We start from the raw sequence: 22789 nt of genomic DNA, 5'->3' as shown, positions 1-22789 counted from the left end.
CTCGAACAAGCATAGAGACATACCTGAAGTAGTGAAAAGATGAGGGTAACGGCTTCTCATATCCTGCTTGGTCTCCCAGGTCGCCTTCTCGACCGGCTGACCCCGCCACCGAACCTTCACCGATGCAATGTTCTTCGACCTCAACTTTTTGACCTTCCTGTCCAATATCCTTGTCGGGATACTATACTGTAGTCCATCATATATATGTCCGAAGGATCTCCCGGGATCCCATCCCGTAGTCCAACTATCAATGTGCAGGGATCTACCAAAAATTCCGATCCATCGTCCCTAAATATAAATACCCTGTACTGGGAGAATCTACCGGGTGCATTCCCCCAGTTCCATATAACTGTGCAGGGGGATCTATGGGGAATCTAACCCGCAATCCCAAAGTAAATGTTCAGTAGTATCTACCGGGAATCTAACCCGTAGTCCCAAAGTAAACCGACAAGGGGGAGCTACCGGAATCCCACATCCGTAGTCCTAATGTAAATACACAGCAGCAGCAGCAAGAAAATATTTAGAGAAGGGAAATTTCATATTAAGGCAACAAATAATTCTAGCTTAGCATGCTGCACAAAGTTCAGGTAAACAGATTGAACAATTAACGCAATTAAATCACTTAAACATGCTTTCCTAAGCTAACAACAGGCTTAATAGTACAAGTAATGAAAGCAGGAGAAGGAACATACTAATAAGTACTTAAAGAAAACCAAATTTCCAACAACTTGCACAAGTACGCACTCATCACCTCACGTACAAGGCATTTCAATTACCAAATATATCAATCCTAAGGGGAAGGTACCCCCCCACAAGGTTAGATAAGCCACTTACTTCGAACCAGATCAAATCAACCCGAGACCACGTTCTTGCCACGAGTACTCGACTCCAAACGGACCAAATCTATTCAATTCAATTGCATAATAATAACACTTCAAGTAATTGATTCTACAACAACTAATACGCGAAATTATATAAAATGACCAAAATGCCCCTTGGGCCATGTCTCGGAATCGGGTAAAATTTAAGTTTTCAGAAACCTCGTACTCTTACGAGTCTATACATAATAAGAACACTGAAATCGGAGTCAAAATAGCCCCTCAAATCCTCATTTAAAGGTCTCTTAAACTCAAGCCCTAATTACCCATTTTCCCCAAATTTTCCACCATTAATTAGGTCTTTAATCACATAAAAATGAGTTATGAAGTCAAGGATGTTACCTTCAAGTGATTCCCCTTTGTTTTCCTAAAAAATCTCTCTCAAAACCTTCAAACCCGGATGAAAATGGTGAAAGAAAAGATCAAATTCGCGAAGGCAACTATTTATATGTTCTGCCTAGTGATTTTCGCATCTGCGGCCCTGAGACCGCATCTGCGATCCCGCTTATGCAGAGACTTCATCGCATCTTCGACTTCCACTTAAATGCCAGCTTCCGCATCTGTGGTAAGATCACTGCATCTGCGATTCCTGAAGAATTCCCAAATTCTGCTTCTGCGGTCGCTGAGCCGCTTATGCGGCGCCGCACCTGCGGTCCCCAAACTGCAGATGCGGAAATACCAGAAGCAGCAAAAATACAGCAGCTGCAACATCCCTCAAACTTCTCGTTAACCATCCGAAATCAACCCGAGGCCCCCGTGACCTCAACCAAAAGCACAAACATCACCTAATACCTTATTCAAACTTGATTAATCCTTAAAACACCTAAAACAACACCGAAACCTTGAATTAACCAAGGATTTTAGCCTAAGAACTCCAAATTTTCTCAAAATACGCTTTCGATCAAAAGGTCTATCACAACGCGTCCGAATGACCTGAAATTTTGCATACACGTCACATTCAACATTGCGGAGCTACTCCAACTTCTGGAATTCCATTCCGACCCTCGGATCAAAATCTCACTATCGGACCGGAAACTTTAAAAGTTCAACTTTCGGCATTTCAAGCCTAAATTAGCTGTGGACCTCCAAAATACAATCCGAACACGCTCCTAATCCCGAAATCACCCAACGGAACTAACGAAACCATCGAATTTCCATTCCGAGGCCGTCTTCACACTGTTCCGACTACGGTCAATTTTCCAACACTTAAGTTTTCATTTAGGGACTAAGTGTTCCAAAACTCTCCGAAACACAAAACAGAACATCCCGGCAAATCAACATAGCAAAAATAAACTTGGGGAAAGCAGTTAATAGGGGATCGGAGCGTTAATTCTTAAGACGAACGGCCAGGTCGTCACATCCTCCTACACTTAAACATTCATTCGTCCCCGAACGAGCATAAAGACATACCTGAAGTAGTGAAAAGATGAGGGTAACGGCTGCTCATATCCTACTCGGTCTCCCAGGTCGCCTTCTCGACCGGCTGACCCCGCTACCGAACCTTCACTGATGCAATGTTCTTCGCCCTCAACTTTTTGACCTTCCTGTCCAATATCGCCACTGGCTCCTCACATAGGATAGATCCTTATCCAACTGGACTGAACTAAAATCCAACACGTGCGACGGATCGCCGTGATACCTCCGGAGCATCAAAACATGAAATACCGGATGAACTCCTGCCAAGCTGGGAAGTAAGGCAAGCTCATAGGCAACCTCCCCAACACGCCTCAATATCTCAAAAGGGCCAATAAAACTTGGACTCAACTTCCCCTTCTTCCCAAATCTCATGACGTCCTTCATAGGCGATACCCGAAGCAGAATCTGCTCTCCAACCATATAGGAAACATTACAAACCTTCCGGTCCGCTTAACTCTTTTATATGGACTAGGCTGTGCGGAGTCTATCCTGAATCACCTTAACCTTCTCCAAATCATCCTGAACTAAGTTTGTCGCCAATAATTTAGCATCACCCAGCTCAACCAACCCACCGAAGATCTGCACCACCTACAATATAAAGTCTCTTACGATGCCATTTGAATGCCGGACTGATAACTGTTGTTGTAAGCAAACTCCGCCAATGGCAAGAACTGATCCCAAGACCCTCCAAACTCAATCACACACGCACAGAGCATATCCTCAAGAATCTGAATAGTGTGCTCGGACTGTCCGTCCGTCTGAGGGTGAAATACTGTACTCAACTCTATCCGAGTACCCAACTCACGCTGAACGGCCCTCCAAAACCGTGATGTGAACTGAGTACCTCTATCTGAAATAATAGAAACTGGAATACCATGCAGGCGAACAATCTCCCGGATATAAATCTCTGCCAACCGCTCCAAAGAATAGGTACTACACATAGGAATGAAATGAGCGGACTTGGTCAGCCAATCCATAATCACCCAAATAGCATCAAACTTCTTCAAAGTCCATGGGAGTCCAACTACAAAGTCCATAGTGATCGCTCCCTCTTCCTCTCCGGAATCTCTATCTGCTGAAGCAACCCACCCGACCTCTGGTGCTTATACTTCACCTGCTGACATTTGAGGCACCGAGCTACAAATCTAACTATATCTTTCTTCATCCTCCTCCACTAATAGTGCTGCCTCAAATCCTGATACATCTTCGTGGCACCCGGATGGATGGAATACCGCGAACTATGGGCCTCATCCAGAATCAACTCTCGAAGCCCATCAACATTGGGTATACAAATTCGACCCTGCATCTTCAATACCCCAACGTCACCAATAGTCACATCTCTAGCATCACTATGCTGAACCTTGTCCTTAAGGACAATAAAATGAGGGTCATCATACTGTCGCTCCCTAATACGATCAAATAAGGAAGACCGAGAAACCACGCAAGCTAGAACCCGACTGGGCTCCGAAAGATCCAATCTTACAAACTGGCTGGCTAAGGCCTGAACATCCATCGCCATAGGCCTCTCTGATGCTGGTAAATATGCCAAACTCCCCAAAATTTCTGCCCAGCGACTCAAAGCATCGGCCACCACATTGGCATTGCCCGGGTGATACAAAATAGTGATGTCATAATCCTTCAGCAAATCTAACCACCTCCTCTAGCGCATATTTAGATCCTTTTGCTTGAACAAATGCTTCAAGCTCTGATGGTCGATATAAATCTCACAGGGAACCCCGTATAAAAAATGGCGCCAAATCTTCAGGGCGTGAACAATGGCAGCTAACTCAAGGTCGTGAACAGGTTAATTCTTCTCATGTATCTTTAACTGTCTGGACACGTAAGCAATCATTCTACCATCCTGCATCAACACCGCTAAGAGGCCAATCCTCGAGGTATCACAATAGACCGTATAAGACCTAAAACCTGTAGGCAATATCAAAACTGGGGCTGTGGTCAAAGTTGTCTTGAGTTTTTGAAAACTCGCCTCACACTCCTCCGTCCACTGAAATGGAGCACCCTTCTGGGTCAACCTAGTCATAGGGGCTGCAATCGATGAAAACCCCTCCACAAAACGACGGTAGTCGCCCGCCAAGTCAAGGAAACTGCGGATCTCTGTAGCTGAGGATGGTCTGGGCCAACTCTGCACGGCCTTTATCTTCTTCGGATCCACTTGAATACCCTCACTCGATACCACGTGGCCTAAGAATGCCACTGAATCCAACCAAAACTCACATTTTGAGAACTTAGCATATAACTTCTTCTCTCTCAGAGTCTGAAGCACAGTCCTCAGGTGCTGCTCATGATCTTCCCAACTTTGGGAATACACCAAAATATCATCAATAAAGACAATGACGAACGAGTCAAGATACACCTGGAACACACTGTGCATCAAATGCATAAAGGTTGTTGGGGCATTGGTCAGCCCAAATAACATGACAAAGAACTCGTAATGACCATACCGAGTCCTAAAAGCAATATTTGGGATATCTGTCTCCCGAATCTTCAACTGATGGTAACCTGAGCACAAATCAATCTTAGAAAACACCCGTATGCCTTGAAGCTGGTCAAACAAATCATCAATACGAGGCAAAGGATAACGGTTCTTCACTGTAACCTTGTTCAACTGGAGATAATCAATACACATACGCATAGAACCATCATTTTTCTTTACAAATAATATAACACCCCAATGCGATACACTAGGCCGAATAAAACCCTTATCAAGCAATTCCTATAAGTGATCCTTCTACTTAGGAGGAGCCATATGATACAGAGGAATAGAAATGGGCTGAGTGCCCGGAAACAGATCAATGCCAAAATTAATATCTCTATCAGGCGGCATGCCCGGAAGATCAACTGGGAACACATCGGGATAATCCTGTGCTACTGGGACTGAATCAACTGAAGGGGTATTAATACTGACATCCCTCACATAAGCTAAATATGCACCATACCCCTTCTCAACCATACGCTGAGCCTTAAGGAAAGAAATAACTCTACTGGGAGTGTGATCTAAAGTACCCCTCCACTCAACATGCGGTACACCTAGCATAGGCAACGTCACAGTTTTGGCGTGACAATCAAGAATAGCATAATGGGCTGACAAACAGTCCATGCCTAAGATAATATCAAAATCAACCATGCTGAGTAACAATAGATCAGCTCTGGTCTCAAAACCACTAAGAGCAACCAAACACGACCGATAAACACGGTCTACAACAAGAGAATCTCTCACAAAAGTAGAAACATAAACAGGGGTACTCAAAGAATCACGGGGTACACCCAAATGCGGGGCAAAATAAGAAGACACATAAGAGTAAGTGGAGCCTAGATCGAATAGAATCGATGCATCTCTATGACAAACCATGACAATACCTGTGATGACAGAATTGGAGGCAGCAACCTCAGTACGAACAGGAAGGGCATAATATCTGGCCTGACCTTCCCCTCTAGTTGGCTGAGCAGGTGGGGTAGCAACTGGGGTTGTAACCATAGCCTGAGAACTCTGCAGGGCATGCTGTGGCTGAGAAGTCTGTGGAGATGCACTCTTCCCAAGTCTAGGGTAATACCTCACCATATGGCGTATGTTACCACACTCAAAGCAATCTCGTGGTTGACGTGGCAGTGGGAACTGTGCGGTATGAGTACTCCAAGACCCATGAACACCTGAAACACTGTGTAAAATCTGAGATGCAAACTGAGCTGGCTGACCCACAAAACCTCTACCATGCCGTACTCTTCCTCCAAAAATAAGGACCAGTGGGTCTCCCCAATCTACGATCTACTCACTCCCCTATACTCTCCCTCATGACCTCGTTTGTCCTCTCTATCTTGGACCCACCTATCCCCTACTCGGCAAGAGGTCCTCACCACGCGCTGAACTGGGTCCACAGGCTGTGTCGCTATGACACTTGGAACCTGACCAATGGGAACTCGCTGCTCTGGAGTGGGGGCGGCGGGAGTTTGGGTCCCTCCCCCGATCTGTGAAGTAGTTAGTACAACCTGAATCAACCCCGCCTGAACTAATGTACCAAACATGCTCAGAAACTGTGCTAATGTATCAGAAGTGCTGGAGGAGTAGTAGCAGTAGGCGTATCCGATGCCTGGGCTTTGGCTAGAATTACTGGTGACTGTTCGGTGGCAGCTCGCACGGGTGCCCTGGCTGCACCACGTGCGCGTCCTCGGCCTCTACTCCAACCCCGACCTCTAACGGCTCTCGTAGAGGGCGCGGGTGTCTGATCATCTCTAGTAGCACGTGTCCTTACCATCTATGAGAGAATAGAAGACAGAAGTTTAGGATTGTGATGTCAAAATCTCGCACGACAGGGAAATCAAATGAAGTGAAATTTTTCCTAACGGTTACATAACCTCTCATAGATAAGTACAGACGTCTTTGTATTGATCAGCGAGACTCTAATAAACCGGCTTGTGATCCGTGACTCCTATGAACCTAGAGCTCTAATACCAACTTGTCACGACCCCAGTTCGCCCTCTGTGAACTATCGTGACGGCACCTAGTCTCTAAGATTAGGTAAGCCTAACAAATGCGGAAAATGAACTATCTTGCGGAATAAATAATCAAAAGCCGAGAATAACTGAAGGAAACAATATTTAAATGTCGCTTGGCATATACACATAACTTCTCAAAATCTGATACACTATCCCAAATCGGAAACTCACGGATCCAAAAGCTGAGAAAAACACTACATATCTCTAATCTCCGGAATGTCTAACAAGAACAAAAGTACATAAGGACTAAATACTTAATGTAGGAATAGAAAGAGACTCTTCGGTTTGTGGATGCAACAGATATACCTCGAAGTCCCGTAGAATCGCCTCGCCTCAAGAAAGGAAAGCCTGAGTAGAGGTACCTGGATCTGCACATGAAAAATATGAGCAGAAAGGGCATGATTACACCACATCGGTACTCAGTAAGTGTCAAGCCTAACCTCGGTCGGGTAGTGACGAGGAAGGTGTGATGACCCAAAATGTCATCTTTAAATTAAATAATCATCTCGGTATTTTAAGACCTTGAAAAAAGCACTATCAATAATTCCTCAATTTGCGTGCGCAGTCTGGGCGCGTAGCCGGAAGCTCAAATATGAAATTCTGTTAAAATTTGCTAATTTTGATATTAAAATAAATAAATTTGACTTTGGTCAACATTTTGGGTAAACGGACCCGGACTCGTGATTTTACGGTCTCGGAAAGTCCGTAGGAAAATATGGGACTTGGGCGTGTGCCCGAAATCGAATTCCGAGGTCCCAGGCCCGAGAAATGAATTTTTGAGTAAAATTGTTTTCTGAAAATATTTAAGAAAAATGGAAATGAAATTTGATTAGAAAGTGATGATATCGGGCCCGTATTTTGGTTCCGGCGCTCGTTGTAGGACTTTTATATGGTTTAAGCACTTTCTGTAAAGTTTGGTTGAAAACTGACGTCGTTTGACGTGTTTCGGACTCAAAATGGAAAATTTGATGTTTTATGAAATTTGAAGGAATTCTTGGATTTTAAAGCTTAATTCATGGTATATGACGTTATTTTGGCGATTTGATCGCACTGTTAAGTTCGTAGGATGTTGTTGAGTTAGTGTATGTATTTGGTTAGGAGCCCCGAGTGCTCGGGTGTGTTTTGGAGGTGTCTCGGAGTGATTTCAGACATAGGGAAAATTGCAGAAACAGTACTGTGCATAGTACCCCATGAACAGTACCGTGAACAGTACCGTGTACAGTACCCATGGACAGTACCGTATACAGTACCCGTAAACAGTACCGTGAACAGTACCTCGTGAATAGTACCGTATACAGTATCCTGTGAACAGTACCGAACGCATGAACATTGCCAACGACATTTTCTGGACAGATTCTTAAGCTCTGAATCCCATTTTCCATTTTTAGCAAATTGGAGCTCGGGGAGAGGCGATTTTCGGGATATTTTCAGAGAAAACAACGGGGTAGGTTCTTAACTTAATTTTTGTTAGATTACCCGAATCTATTACTAGTTTTGGCATTTAATTGGTGATTTTAGTTGGGAAAATCTTGAAAACCCTCTTAGTTTAATTTGAAGATTTGGGTATCGGAATTGGATAAAATTGGTATGGTTGAACTTGTATCGGAATGGGTGTTCGGATTTCGTAAGTTTTTTTGGGATTCGAAATATGGGTCCCACTACTGAATATTTAAATGAATTTCGGATTTTTATCCGGAAAATTAGTAAATCCTTATGCAATTCATTCCTACGATCCGTGTTGAGTATTTCGAATTGTTTATGAATAGATTTGAAGCCTTTGGAGACAAATTCAAAAGGGAAAGTTGTGGTCGAGTAATTGATTGAAATTGCAAAGCGAGGTAAGTGCTTGGTTTAATCTTGACTTGAGGGAATATGAATCCCCAACTTAATTATTATGTGAAATTTCATGTGTGTGGTGTATAGGTGAGGTGACGAGTATCTATGCACCACCAAAATTTCTGCTTACATGATCTTTTCCCCATTTCCAATATAATTACTTCATGTTTTAGTTGTTTCATGTTCATTGTTGTTTCTATGATTACTTGGCTTGTTAATTTGTTGTTAAGCTTTGTTGCAATTATTTTTTTTGTTTTTTTTGTTGTTTTCCTTGGTTTTATTATTGTACATAAAGATTGAGTAGGTTGACGTTGTTTTACGATATATATATATATATATATATATATATATGTATTCCTGCTGGTTTCATTTTGAGATAATATTGATGAGTTTATGAGAAGTACGATTTTCTGTTTACATTTGTTGAGATAAAAGTATTGTGAAAGGCTTAGCCTGAATTGTGAAAGTTTTAATAAATTAAATAAATGATAGTGATAAGGGTGGACAGGTGAAATAAATGATAGCGACAAGGGTGGACAGGTGAAATAAATGATAGCGACAAGGGTGGACATGTGAAATAAATGATAGCGATAAGGGTAGACATGTGAAATAAATGATAGAGATAAGGGTGGACAGGTGGGATCGGGTTGCAGGTCGCAACAAGACAGTGATAAGGGAGGACATTTATGTTTTACTGATTATTAATACAAGATTTGGAATTTTTTTTTATTGTTTTACTCTACTGTTTCTCATACTCTACACATATGGTTATTTTAATGTGAAGATTGGAAATTTGGAGATTTGTGTGAGATCTTGGTTACGACTGAGGCCTGGAATAGGCGACTGAGCTATTGTATTTAATATTACAGTTTATCTTTCTTGTTGGTGTAGAATTGTTTTATTGCTTTATTATATATAATGTTGCAGGTTAAGTTACACTGCCTCGCCTTAGCCTCGTCACTACTTCGTCGAGGTTAGGCTCGGCACTTACTTAGTACATGGGGATGGTTGTGCTGATACTACACTCTGTGCTCTTTTGCACAGATCCAGGTATCGGACCACAGCAGTAGCTTGGGAGCCAGCCTTCAGTCCAGTAAGACACCGAGGTAGCATTGCAGGCGTTCGCAGGCCCAACGTCTCCTCTATCTTTTGTTTCAGTCTGTTATCTTATGTATTTGAGACAAACAGTTTATATCTTCTTTCAAATGGTTGTATTTAGTACTCTTAATAGTTCGTGAGTAATGTGACACCAGTTTTTGGGTAGAGGCTTATGTTGATTTCCGCATTTACCGTTCAGTTTCTTTAATTTAAGTCTTTCGCTTATTTATTTAATTTCGTTGTTTTCATGCTATCACTGTTAAATGTTAAAAGAAGTAATTTGATAATGATGTAAGCAGTTAAGGATTGGCTTGCCTAGCTCTCATTAGTAGGCGCCATCACGACTCCCGCGGGAGGGGGAGGGGGGAATCTGTGTCGTGACAGAAGGTCAGGGCCCTACTGAGGTTAAATAAAATATAATTGGTTAACAATGTGGAATAACAGTATAAATAAGTGCAACAGTAAGAAATAACATAGAATTGAAAGAACAACAACAACTAGAATAGAGACAAACAAAACACGAAAAGAAATACAACTCAACACATAGATAACAACAGGGGCACCTTCTAGGATACTGTCCTGTAGTCCCAATTACAACTATCCAGTGGATCTCCCGGGATAGTGTCCCGTAGTCCATCATATGTATGTCTGAAGGATCTCCCGGGATCCTGTCCCGTAGTCCAACTATCAATGCGCAGGGATCTACTGGAAATTCCGATCCGTAGTCCTTAAATATAAATACCCAGTACTGGGAGAATCTACCGGGTGCATTCCCGTAGTTCCATATAACTGTGCAGGGGGATCTATGGAGAATCTAACCCGCAATCCCAAAGTAAATGTTCAGTAGTATCTACCGAGAATCTAACCCGTAGTCCCAAAGTAAACCGACAAGGGGGAGCTACCGGAATCCCACATCCGTAGTCCCAATGTAAATACACAGCAGCAGCAGAAGGAAAATATTCAGAGAAGGGAAATTTCATATTAAGGCAACAAATAATTCTAGCTTAGCATGCTGCACTGAGTTCAGGTAAGCAGATTGAATAATTAAAGCAATTAAATCCCTTAGACATGCTTTCTTAAGCTAACAACATGCTTAATAGTACAAGTAATAAAAGCAGGAGAAGTGACCTACTAATAAGTACTTAAAGAAATCGGATTTCCAACAATTTGCACAAGTACGCACTCGTCACCTCACGTACAAGGAATTTCAATTACCAAATATATCAATCCTAAGGGGAAGGTCCCCCACAAAATGTTAGACAAGCCACTCACCTCGAACCAGCTCAAATCAACCCGAGATCACGTTCTTGCCACAAGTACTCGACTCCAAATGACCCAAATCTATTCAATTCAATTGCATAATGTAAATAACATTTCAAGTAACTGATTCTACAATTAACTCTAAGATAATACGCAAAATTATGTAAAATGACCAAAACGCCCTTGGGCCCATGTCTCGGAATTGGGTGAAATTTACGTTTTCAGAAACCTTATACTCTCACGAGTCTATACATAATAAGAACACTGAAATCGGAGTCCAAATGTCCCCTCTAATCCTCATTTAAAGGTCTCTTAAACTCAAGCCGTAATTACCCATTTTTTCCAAATTTTCCACCACTAATTAGGTCTTTAATCACATGAAAATAAGTTATGAAGTCAAGGATGTTACCTCCAAGTGATTCCCCTTTGTTTTACTCAAAAATCTCTCTCAAAAGCTTCAAACCAGGATGAAAATGATGAAAGAAAAGCTCAAATTCGCGAAGACAACTATTTATATGTTCTGCCCAGTGATTTCCGCATCTGCGGCCCTGGGACCGCATCTACAGGTCCCGTTTCTGTGGAGACTTCGTTGCATCTAGGACTTCCACTTAAATGTCAGCTTCCGCATCTGCGACTCCCGTCCGCAGATGCGGTACCACTTCTGCGGTTCCTGAAGAATTCCCAAATTCCGCTCCTGTGGTCGCTGAGCCGCTTATGCGGCACCGCACCTGCGGTCCCCAAACCGCAGATGCAGAAATACCAGAAGCAGCAAAAATACAGCAGATGCAACATTCCTTAAACTTCTCGTTAACCATCCGAAATCAACCCGAGGCCCCTGGTACCTCAACCAAAAGCACAAACATCACCTAATACCTTATTCAAACTTGTATCAATCCTTAAAACACCTAAAACAACACTGAAACCTGGAATTAACCAAGGATTTAAGCCTAAGAGCTCCAAATTTTCTCAAAATACGCTTTCGATCAAAAAGTCTATCACAACGTGTCCGAATGACCTGAAATTTTGCACACATGTCACATTCAGCACTACTGAGCTACTCCCACTTCCGAAATTCCATTTCGACCTTCGGATCAAATCTCACTATCGGACCGGAAACTTCAAAAATTCAACTTTTGGCATTTCAAGCCTAAATTAGCTACGGACCTCCAATACACAATCCGACCACGCTCCTAATCCCGAAATCACCCAACGGAGCTAACGGAACCATCAGATTTCCATTCTGAGGCCGTCTTCACACTGTTCCAATTACGGTCAACTTTCCAACATTTAAGCTTTCATTTAGGGACTATGTGTCCCAAAACTCTCCGAAACTCAAAATCGAACATCCTGCCAAATCAAAATAGCAGAAATAAACTTGGGGGAAGCAGTTAATAAGGGATTGGAGCATTAATTCTTAAGACGACCGGTCGGGTCATCACAAATCCAATCGTTAAAGGATCTTTAGTGACGACATAATTTTCGGTCGTTAAACATACTTTTTAGCGACAAGATTTTCTCCTCGCTAATTTGTTATCCGGTCGTTAAAAGTCTTTAATGACAACAATGTATTAAGTCAATTCAAGTGTTTTTAGCGACCGATATTTGCTTCGTTAATTGTATAATTACTTTTAACAACCAAAAATCTCTTCGTTAATAGTCATTTATCTATTTGAGAAACCTGTCGCTAAAGAGTTTTAGTGACCACTTTTTCTTCGCTAATTTGAAAATGTAATAAATATAATTAAACTTTAAATTACGTGAATAGTAATATTTATTTATATTCTTTCATACACATGCTCAACAACATTGGAAAATAAACCAAATACTTGATATCTTGTTAATACAAAGAACTAAAGTATCATATTTTCCGGAAACCAATTCAAATTGTAAGAAACCCATCTCACTGAAACAATGAAAAGTAAAAATGAAAACCCATCCAAGAGACAACTGGAAGCATAAAGTGAGATAAGTTAATCATCATTTTTAATAATTCCTAAAAAGACCGATAAGGCTTGATGACAAGACCAAACAACTTGCATTTCAAAAAGAAAAAGGATAACAACCTTTGTACAAAAACCCCTGGTCCATCAATAATCATTGACAGCATGAAGCCCTTGCTCTCCATGCTTGTATAGCAAAATTTTAGAAGATACATTAGGCCTGGTGTTTATAAGGACTATTCTAAGTTTGTCTAGAGATTTAAATAACAGTAGAAAATATACAGAACCTCTAGTATAAAAGAACCCTTAATTTGTCTAATTAGAAAATTATTGAATATTGAAATGAAATGGGTATCAATACGGAGGATTCATATAACTGTCCTCAACTAGTAAAAATATAAGCTTCTGATCGATAACTTGGTCACTAGTAATTTGTCTAACCTGGTCACTAGCAAAATTATAAGCTTCTGATCAATCACCAAGAGAAATAACCCAAAGTTCGACCAAAAGTATGCGGTATGTTTCCAGGACATTATCCACATGTCATTGCGGACACTTATCAATACAACATTACCAACGGATTATCAAATTCAACTTACCAGGGGTGTGGCCTAGGGGTTAATAAAGTGAGTTGAGAATAATGAGGTCTCAAGTTCAAATTCCCATGAGACAAAAAAATTAGATGATTTTTTTCCATCTGTCCAGATCTTGGTGGACAAAGTTATCCAATACTTGTGATGGTGAAAGATAGCAAGCACTTTGTAAAATTAGTCGAGGTGACTATAAGCACCACAATTATTAAAAAAGAAAGTATTACTCTCCAAAGAAGACAATCTAATTATCATTGCCAGAATAGTATTTGCATTTAAATAGCCTCACGAAATACAAGGCCATCCTTATTCCTCACAGCACTATCATTTAACTAGGGTGAAGACAAAGACAAGCAGAGGCAAAATACTGTAGGGGTAGAAAATGGGCAGGTTGAGCTGAATTTGGGCGGGTCAAGATGAGTTAGATCAATAAATGAGTCATTGTCCAACCCAGTCCAAAGTGTACTTGGGCTAAGATAGGCTGAGTCAAGATGAGCTAAACAATGAGTCATAACTCAACCCGTCCAAATTAAGAATGAAAAGAATCAGTCAACAAATTAAGTCATGAAATTAGTCCACGTACAAGAATGTTACATCTGTCCATGAAAATAAAGAAAGAATTAAATGGTATTTTCCTAACTATATTTGTCACCTTGTATTAAAATTCTTAGAGCTGGTCATAATATTCATTCTCTATGGTTTGATCTTTTGATTCTTAATGTCAGCTTGAAAGAATCTGATGCATGGCCAACAGAGGTTTATTTCCGAAAAATACTGTGTTTCCTTACTTTGCCATTAAGTAATTTCAAAATAACGGTTTTTAACTTTTTCTCGGTTTAGGTATGGCCTCGACATCCCAAGCAAATTCTACAAATAAGGTACCGATTTCTAAGGAGCAATTAACTGTTACAAGTAGAAGAGGATGAATAAGATGAGATGGAAAACAAAAACTCGCATGACATGTTAGAGTAAAATAGAATTTTTAATGTACTAACCCGTTATATGATTCAATCTATTGATCACTTGAAGATGGTGATGAAGACTGATCAAACACTATCTTTGCAAGCTGTGCATATTTACTCCCTAACTCATCATATTTACTCTCTAGCCCTTCCAAACGTCATTTTAGTGATTCATTTTCTTTTACAGTAGCATTCGGCTTTTCTAACAATGCAGCTTTAGAGGAGTTACCACCTTTCAACTCCTTAGCGGTTATCCCACCGCCAAATCCAACTACATGACTCTTTCGTTGATGTCCGAAGCATCTTTCTACAACCTCAATGTTTGTAAGAGACGATTCAGATTGCACCAATTCTTTGATTTTATCCTGTAAAATAAAAAATTATTTAATTAAAATAATATAACACAATACTAAATAAATATTATAAATTGAAATTTATCAATAAACATACATATTTCTCACTGGTTTCAGGTTCGACAAGCTTTTTGTTCTTCTTATGAGTCTAAAAAAAAATAGTTGCCACATCTGTTGGATTACCATCTTTTACCTCCCTTCACATTACAATAAAAAAGTCAAAGAAATCTTTGTAACAAAGATGAGGTTTCTTACTAGAATTATAAGATTTACTCACCAATTCATAAATGATCTCCCTTATTGGTTTACTACCCGTACGATGAGGCATGCTCAACTTAGACCTATTGACCGAGTTTCTTGTACTTGTCTCCTAAATTAACAATATACCGGCAAAATTCTGGTTAGGCACTTAATATAACACAATGTTAATAAATAGCTATGAAATCATATCTTAAATTTTTCAGTAAAAAAATGCTCCTTGACCAATCACTCTTATCTACCCCCTTTGGCATGTAACGACCCGACCGGTCCTTTTGAGCTCTAGAGCGTCATTCAGCTGTTTAAGGCCACGAACAACTTTACTTTAGGTATTATGACTTGTGAGCACGGTCGGAATTGAATTCGGTGAAGTTCGGAGTTGATTTGGAAAGAGAATTCTCATTTAGGAAGCTTTAAGTTGAAAGAATTAGCTAAGATTGTATCTTTGAGTAAACGACCTCGTAATCAGGATTCGAAGGTTCCAGCAGGTTTGTATGATGATTTCGGACTTGGGCGTATGCCCGGATCGGGTTTTGGATGACCCTGGAGCGTTTTGGCGCCTATTGTGGAAGTTAGCATTTTGGAAGAAATTTCATAAGTTTGGGTTGAAGTGCAGTTCAGTGCTATCGATGTCTATTTGTGATTCCGAGCCTGAGAATATCTCTGTATGGTGATTCTACTATTGGGAGCGCGATCGGAAGTGAATTCAGAGGTCTGTAAGTCATTTTGGAGTCATTTGGCTAAAGATAGAATTTTTAAGGTTTTAGGGAAGTTTGACCGAGAGTTGACTTTTTGATATCGGGGTCGAATTCCGATTTCGGAAGTTGGAATAGGTCCGTAATATCAAATATGACTTGTGTGCAAAATTTGAGGTCAATCGGATGTGATTTGACGAGTTTACACATCGAAAGTAGAAGTTGAAATCTTAAAGTTTATTAAGCTTGAATTGGAGTATGATTCATGGTTTTAGCATTGTTTGATGTGATTTGAGGCTTCGAGCAAGTCCGTGTTATGTTTTTAGACTTATGCGGATGTTTGGTTTGGAGTCCCGAGGGCTCGGGTGTGATCCGGGGTAGCTTCAGAGTGATTTTCTAAAAAATAGGATTGCTGGTACTGGTATGGTCGCAATTGCATAAATACGACCTCGCATTTGCGAGCCTAGGCTTCTAGGGGAAAGTTCGCATTTGCGAACGAAGGATCGATTTTGTGAGGCTGTCACCTTCGCATTTGCGAAGAATCTTGTCGCAAATGCGACCAGGGCAGGGTGGGCTAGGCTTCGCATTTATGATGCAATTGTCGCAAATGCGACATCGCATTTGCGAGCCGGATGTCGCAAATGCGACATCTGCGACTTGAACGCACGGCCCTTTATCCTGAGACTTAGCCCATTTCCTTCATTTCCCACTTGGCCTTAAGAGATTTTTGAGATCATTTGAGGAGGGATTCCATCATCATCAAAGAGGTAAGTAATTTCTGCACATCATAAGTTAAATACATAGATTATGGGTAGATTAACATGTGAAAATTAGGGAAAATCAAAGGTTTTATATGAAAAACCTAGAATTTACTAAAAACAAGATTGAACCATGAAATTTGTTAGGGGATGGAATAAAAATTATATATTTTTTATCCTTAGGTTATGGGTAATAATTTTCTTCAAAAATTTCCAGAATCCGGGCATGTGGACCCGGGGATGAATTTTAGGAACCTTGCATTTAGGGATGAGAAATTGGTTTAATAATTAAAATATAAACTTTTGAGCATGTATTGACAAGTTGTTACCCTATTTGAATAGTTTTGGATCGTTCGGCTCCAAATTGGAGGTTTGAGCGCGTTCTTGAATCGGAATATAGGTTTCGGAGCGAGGTGAGTATCCTTTCTAACCTTGTAAGAGGGAATTGTCTCCATAGGTGAGTTAATTGGTTATGTGCTCCTATTTGTGGGGGCTACGTACGCACGAGGTGACGAGAGTCCGTGTGTAACTACTATTATGTGCAAGTCCGGGTAGCCTAGGACCTAAAAGCATGCTATACTTGGAATATCTGTAATCTTGTTGGCATTTGAATTGCTTAAATCTTACCGCATTGGTAAATGACTTTGTAAAAGGGATTAAACATTATTTTCTTAAATCGCTAAAAGAGAATTGGCTTTTATTTGGATAAACGTTCCCCGATAAATTCTTAATTGTTGTTTGAGCATGTATTTCTATGTGTACCTGCATCGCATGTATGATTCACGAGCAGGGTGTTTGTTTATTTATGTTGACCGCATTGCATGTATGATTCGCGAGCGGGGTAATAGATGCATCTATGGTTCGGGCCGTTCGACCCTCGGCAGTGCACATTTTATATTTCTGTTGGATCGGGCCGTACGACCTCGGCAGGATATGCGCATGCTTGTATTTCTTGACTGTGAATTTTAAATATTGATAATTGCCTTTCCTGGCCAGAGATAAATTGATAAAGATAATGAAAAGTAAATCTTTGGAAATCCTTATTATTTGAAAAGTTGTTTACCTGTTTTCCGGCTTTATGATTTTAATTTTACTTATGAAATCCATGAATTTCTCACACCTTTACTATATTATCATTGGACCACTAGTAATTGTCGAAGTCGACCTCTCGTCTCTACTTCTTCGAGATTAGATGGGATACTCATTAGGTACACATTGTTTTCGTACTCATACTACACTTGTTGTGTATTTTTGTTGCACAATCACATGCATATCTAGTGGCCTAGTGGGCTTAGCGGCATGGTTGATAGAGAGACTTAGGTGAGCTTCACTTCTCGAAATGACCCGCAGACAGCAGAGTCTCTTTCAAATTACTGTATTTACTTTCTGTCCAATATTGTATTCCATACGGTTGGTGTACTATATTATTTCCTAGAAATTGCTCATGTACTTGTGACACTGGGTATTGGGATGATCACGGGATTGTTCAGTAGTTAAATTATGTAAAGACATCCTCATTTATCCATCAGAGGTTATTATTTATTTATTTAAAGGAAATGATTTCAAAATAATTAAAAGGAGAAATTGCTAGTAAATTGTGGTTGGCTTGTTGATAGTGGTGTCCGGCGCCATCACGACCCTTAGTGGATTTTGGGTCGTGACAGCATGGTATCAGAGCACTAGGTTCCCTTAGTTCTCACGAGTCATGAGCGAGTCTAGTAGAATATTGCAGATCGGTACGAGACGTCTGTACTTATCTTCGAGAGGCTATAGGGCTGTTAGGATCACTTCCCTTCTTGATTCCTCATCGTGCGGTTTGATTCCTTTGAGGCTTATGCCCCTGTTTCCTTCTTACTCAATCTTATGCGACGCGAATCACTTAATATAAATCGGGAATTGAGGAATTGTAATAGTACTGCAGACGTGGTGCGGGATGTTTCTCCCTGCATAGTTGTTTGGGCTATTGTCGTCACCTTGCAGAAGGTCGTTCTGTCGTTTCAGCTCAGTATCAGCTTAATGATGATACGTTCATTGCTAGAACCCAGTATTGATGTGATGGTAGGATACTTACCAATATGTTGGGGCAGTGAATGACCTGAACGGAGTCTTACCCAGTGCATGATTCAGAGACTCGGTATTTCATTCCCGGCGGAGGAAAGGCAACCAGACTATAATTGTTCAGGATTGAGTCGATGTTTCTAATGTCAACGGCTTGGGAAAACATGATCTTTGGAAAAGTATAAAGTTAATAGCAGTACATTGGTTCAAGTGCTACAGAGATATATATTGATCTAAGGCAAAAACTAGGCAGCAAAGGATGAAGAAGGACATGTGAGGAGTGTCATGCGGTGGTTAAATTTCTAGAAGGTCAAGTATAAGAAGCGGAAGTCGAATAGTTGCTTAAAGAAGAGGGTCTGGCCAAAGTGAGAGAGTAGTAGAGTAGCACGTTGATTCAGTGGCAGTAACTACACCCTTTAGAAAAGTTGGAGTGATTTGGGAATTTTTAGGGACGGTGATTGGTCTACGAGCTTAATTTGAAATATTGGCTAGCATAACGGTGGGAGATTCGATATGACGGAAAGGAACTGCTTGATATGAAGAAGGATACAACATAATTTCAAATTGGAAGATGTTGTTGCACATTTAGTTAATGTCCACGAGGAGTGAATGGACTTGTGCAGCTGGTGGATAAGCACAGGCTCAGGATGGTTATTGATGTCGTAGTAATTGTACCCCGTACTGCGATGTTGGAAGATGTCAGCATGTAGTCTCCAAATTTGGGGATATCTCCTATGAGCAGATCAGCGGTCGCGTGGTTGGCAAAGCTTCGGCGAAGGATTCTATTAACTATCCGGTAAGAGGTCTAATGTGTGAATACTGCTAGAGATTCCGAGTGTTTATGAAATGCTAAAGGAAGGATTTTGAGGAATCTGGCAGTTTAATTGTGCAAGGTCATGTAAATAAGAGATAAAGAACCTTGGTGGGTTCCGAAGTTGTGTAATAGTGGCTTCAAGCTAAGTGGGATAGTCCCACCGCCTATGATTGGGTTGCATGGTTAACTACTTGTGAGGTTTCTGGTTACTAACACATTGATGGGTTATTTCAACTATGGGAAACGAACATAGGTGGTAATTTGAGCAAAAGGATTGTTAAAGGTGTACTATGGTTGGACTTGTTGGCTCATGTTCAGACTTAGGGAAGGATTCAGGATTTATGCCTTGTATAGATGCGAGTTTCAATGGAAGTGATTCTGTCGGGTGCTTCGTCGAGAGGGTATTCATGTGGTAGAAGATTCATGCAGTTGATTATATTCGGGACCAAGTCAGAGCGGGTGGCTCTCAACAACGGTCCTAGTAGATTCAAAGGTTAAAGTGTGGTGCCTAATGATTTCGAGCCTACAAGTACTGTTAAAATCAAGCTTTCATAGCAGCTTATGAGAAGAGGCCCAAAATATTCTATGATGTTTTGACTTGCATTACAACATTTGGGAGGAAAATGAGAAAGAACTTCGGATTCTTAGAGGGATTATCAGAATGGGCATACCAGTTGAGGATGCGAATGTGCGCATAAGGGAGGTATGAAACAGTTCGTGAGATTTGAGACAGCATGGTCTTGTGATTTAGGGTCACTTGGGATGAGTGTGGATAGAGTGTACTATGTGTTGAATGGTGTTATTATTATTTCTAAGGCAATCAAGGATAAATTGAAAGAAGATAGATCGGTTAGCCATAGTTAGGTTGGCGTATTGGTGGTAGTGATCAGTTCCTTCAGCGTGGTCAAGATATGCAAGTGAATTGTGACGGTACGTGCGAGGCTTGTCGGCCTCTATAATTGATTTTATTTAGAAGTATTCAACTGTATGGCCTATTATGCGTAGGCAGATCCCGAAAGGGCTATGGTGGTTTAGACCACTACTTAGAGATTTGCATATTCTATGGTTATGAGAATTCACCTGTGCTTTGCTATGGTTCTCCTGAAGTGAGTTAAGTGAAAAGTTTTTATATGATGAAGTGTTAATCTATTAGTGGTTCAGGAGTTATGATGAAAAATCGTGTTCTATCACATATTGGCATGTTGGGTGCAGTGAGTGGTATGGAATATGAAGTTAGGATCAAGGTTGCAGTTTGGTGTTGACAAGGATGTTATGGTCTCGTATGAGTAGGAAGGGAGTTTCGATGTTTAAAGTAAGTTGGTATTGTCTTCAGCGTCACCTAAGGTCGGTGCTTTGTGAAAAAGGCTTTGCAGGTTAAGGATTCTTGATCGCTTATCAGCGTCAGTGCGGCTGATGGTTTGGATGTACAGACCTGTTATCTGTTACAGAAGGATGTGGGAGCATGTCCTACAGGAATGTCGTATAAGTGTGGCATGTAGTCACTTGATTGATTGAAGAGTTAAACCAAGTATGAAGATTATAGTGATGTCGTTAAATTGAGAATTGATGCCTGGAGGGCACTCGGTTTATTGGGTTGTTGACTGTGGAGGATTGGTTATGATGGTTGTTCTTGTGTGCTATGAGAAAAAGGGGGGTTATTATGGACCCATGAAAGGTTAATGGCCTAGTTCGGTGTGATCAGAACCAGCTTGAGGTATGTGGATGGATTTAAATGTGAATATGGGCTCTATATCAGTCCAGATGTGTTCATTTCAGCAATGCTCTCCTCATGGAAGAGTAGTCGGGGTGTTATTTCGTCGTGAGCTATTTCATGTAATGATATATTGCGCCGTGTGAGTTGTGAGATAGCTTGGTGAATTTCTTATGTGTTGATATTATGCGTAGAGATGATGTTATATGAGCAGGATGTCTCTCGATATTCAGATCGTATATTGCACCTTAGTTGTGCTTGAGTTTTGTAGCCTATGGCACTATATGTCTCCCCAAGGATGGTATTATGCACTTAGCGTGCTTGTGACCGATATTCGGTATTTTGTTGTAATGAGCAATTTAGCTCGATGTATATCTCCTTATGTGAATTCTACGTGTGGATCAGGTGGCACGCCGCCATGGATATGTTATTTGGATCGGGTTGCACACCGCAACAGAGTGATGTTGAGTACAATTTTCTATATGCTATTTTTGTATGTCTTGTTTCCTATTTTCTAAGGAAAGTCCATATTAGTGCGTGAGTTGAGTAGTTCCTTCCAGAGTTCATTTTCCTTTTGTCACGTTCGAGTTTATAGCCTATTGGCACATTGTGGCATCATGTGAGACTTTTGATCATGTCTGGGGTGGCGTATTCCCCGAGCAGTTCATACTGGGTGAGACGAGATCATTGGATTTAGGATCAGTGCAATATGATTGTATAAAGTATATTAAGTAGCTAAGACCATTATTTGGTTCAGAATGAGGTGATGGTTCTTGTTAGGAGTATAGACCCAATGATTTGTTGATTTGGCAGTTGGGTGTGAATTTCTACACACCTCTTCCATCGTGGTGGTATTGTAAGAGTTAGAGCAAGACCTATGTATGTCATGAGGTGCAATGGGAGCATCAGATTCATGGAATTTTGACTAAATTGATCAGAGAATGTTATTGTGGTCATGTGAGTAAAGTGGTGCAATTTGTGTGAATTCAGCTAAGGTATGCAGTCATGTCTTGGTGCTGCGTGTAGTTATTGATTCGGTGAGCGTATGTTGGAACAGGCCTGGCAGAGAATTCCGGATGTTGGAATTGGCTCTAAGGCTTATTTGCCTAAGTGAAAAAGGGTATCTTCAGATTGATCGAGTTAGGGTGCCTAGCTGAGTTGTGGTAGCATGGGTAGGTGCTCGAGGTGTTAACAGTGATTTCGGGCAACCCCAGTGTAGTTCTTAGCACGTTCGAGGACGAACATATGCTTAAGTGGGAGAGAATGTAACGACCCGACCGGTTGTTTTGAGCTTTAGCGCGTCGTTCAGCAGTTTGAGGCACGAGCAACTTCACTTCAAGTATTATGACTTGTGCGCATACTCGAAATTGAATTCGGGGAAGTTCGGAGTTGATTTGGAAAGAGAATTCTCATTTCGGATGCTTTAAGTTGAAAGAATTAGCTAATATTGGATATTTGAGTAAACGACCTTCGAATCGGGATTCGAAGGTTCCGACAGGTTCGTATGATGATTTCGGACTTGGGAATATGCCCGGATCGGATTTTGGATGACCTGAGAGCGTTTTGGTGCCTATTGTGGAAGTTAGCATGTTGGAAGAAATTTCGTAAGTTTGGGTTGAAGTGCATTTTAGTGTTATCGATATCCGTTTG

This window comes from Nicotiana sylvestris, chromosome 4 (genome assembly GCF_000393655.2).
Source record: "Nicotiana sylvestris chromosome 4, ASM39365v2, whole genome shotgun sequence".
Classification (NCBI taxonomy): Eukaryota; Viridiplantae; Streptophyta; class Magnoliopsida; order Solanales; family Solanaceae; genus Nicotiana; species Nicotiana sylvestris.
The sequence above is the reverse complement of the archived record's forward strand: the minus strand, read 5'-3'. Positions refer to the sequence as shown.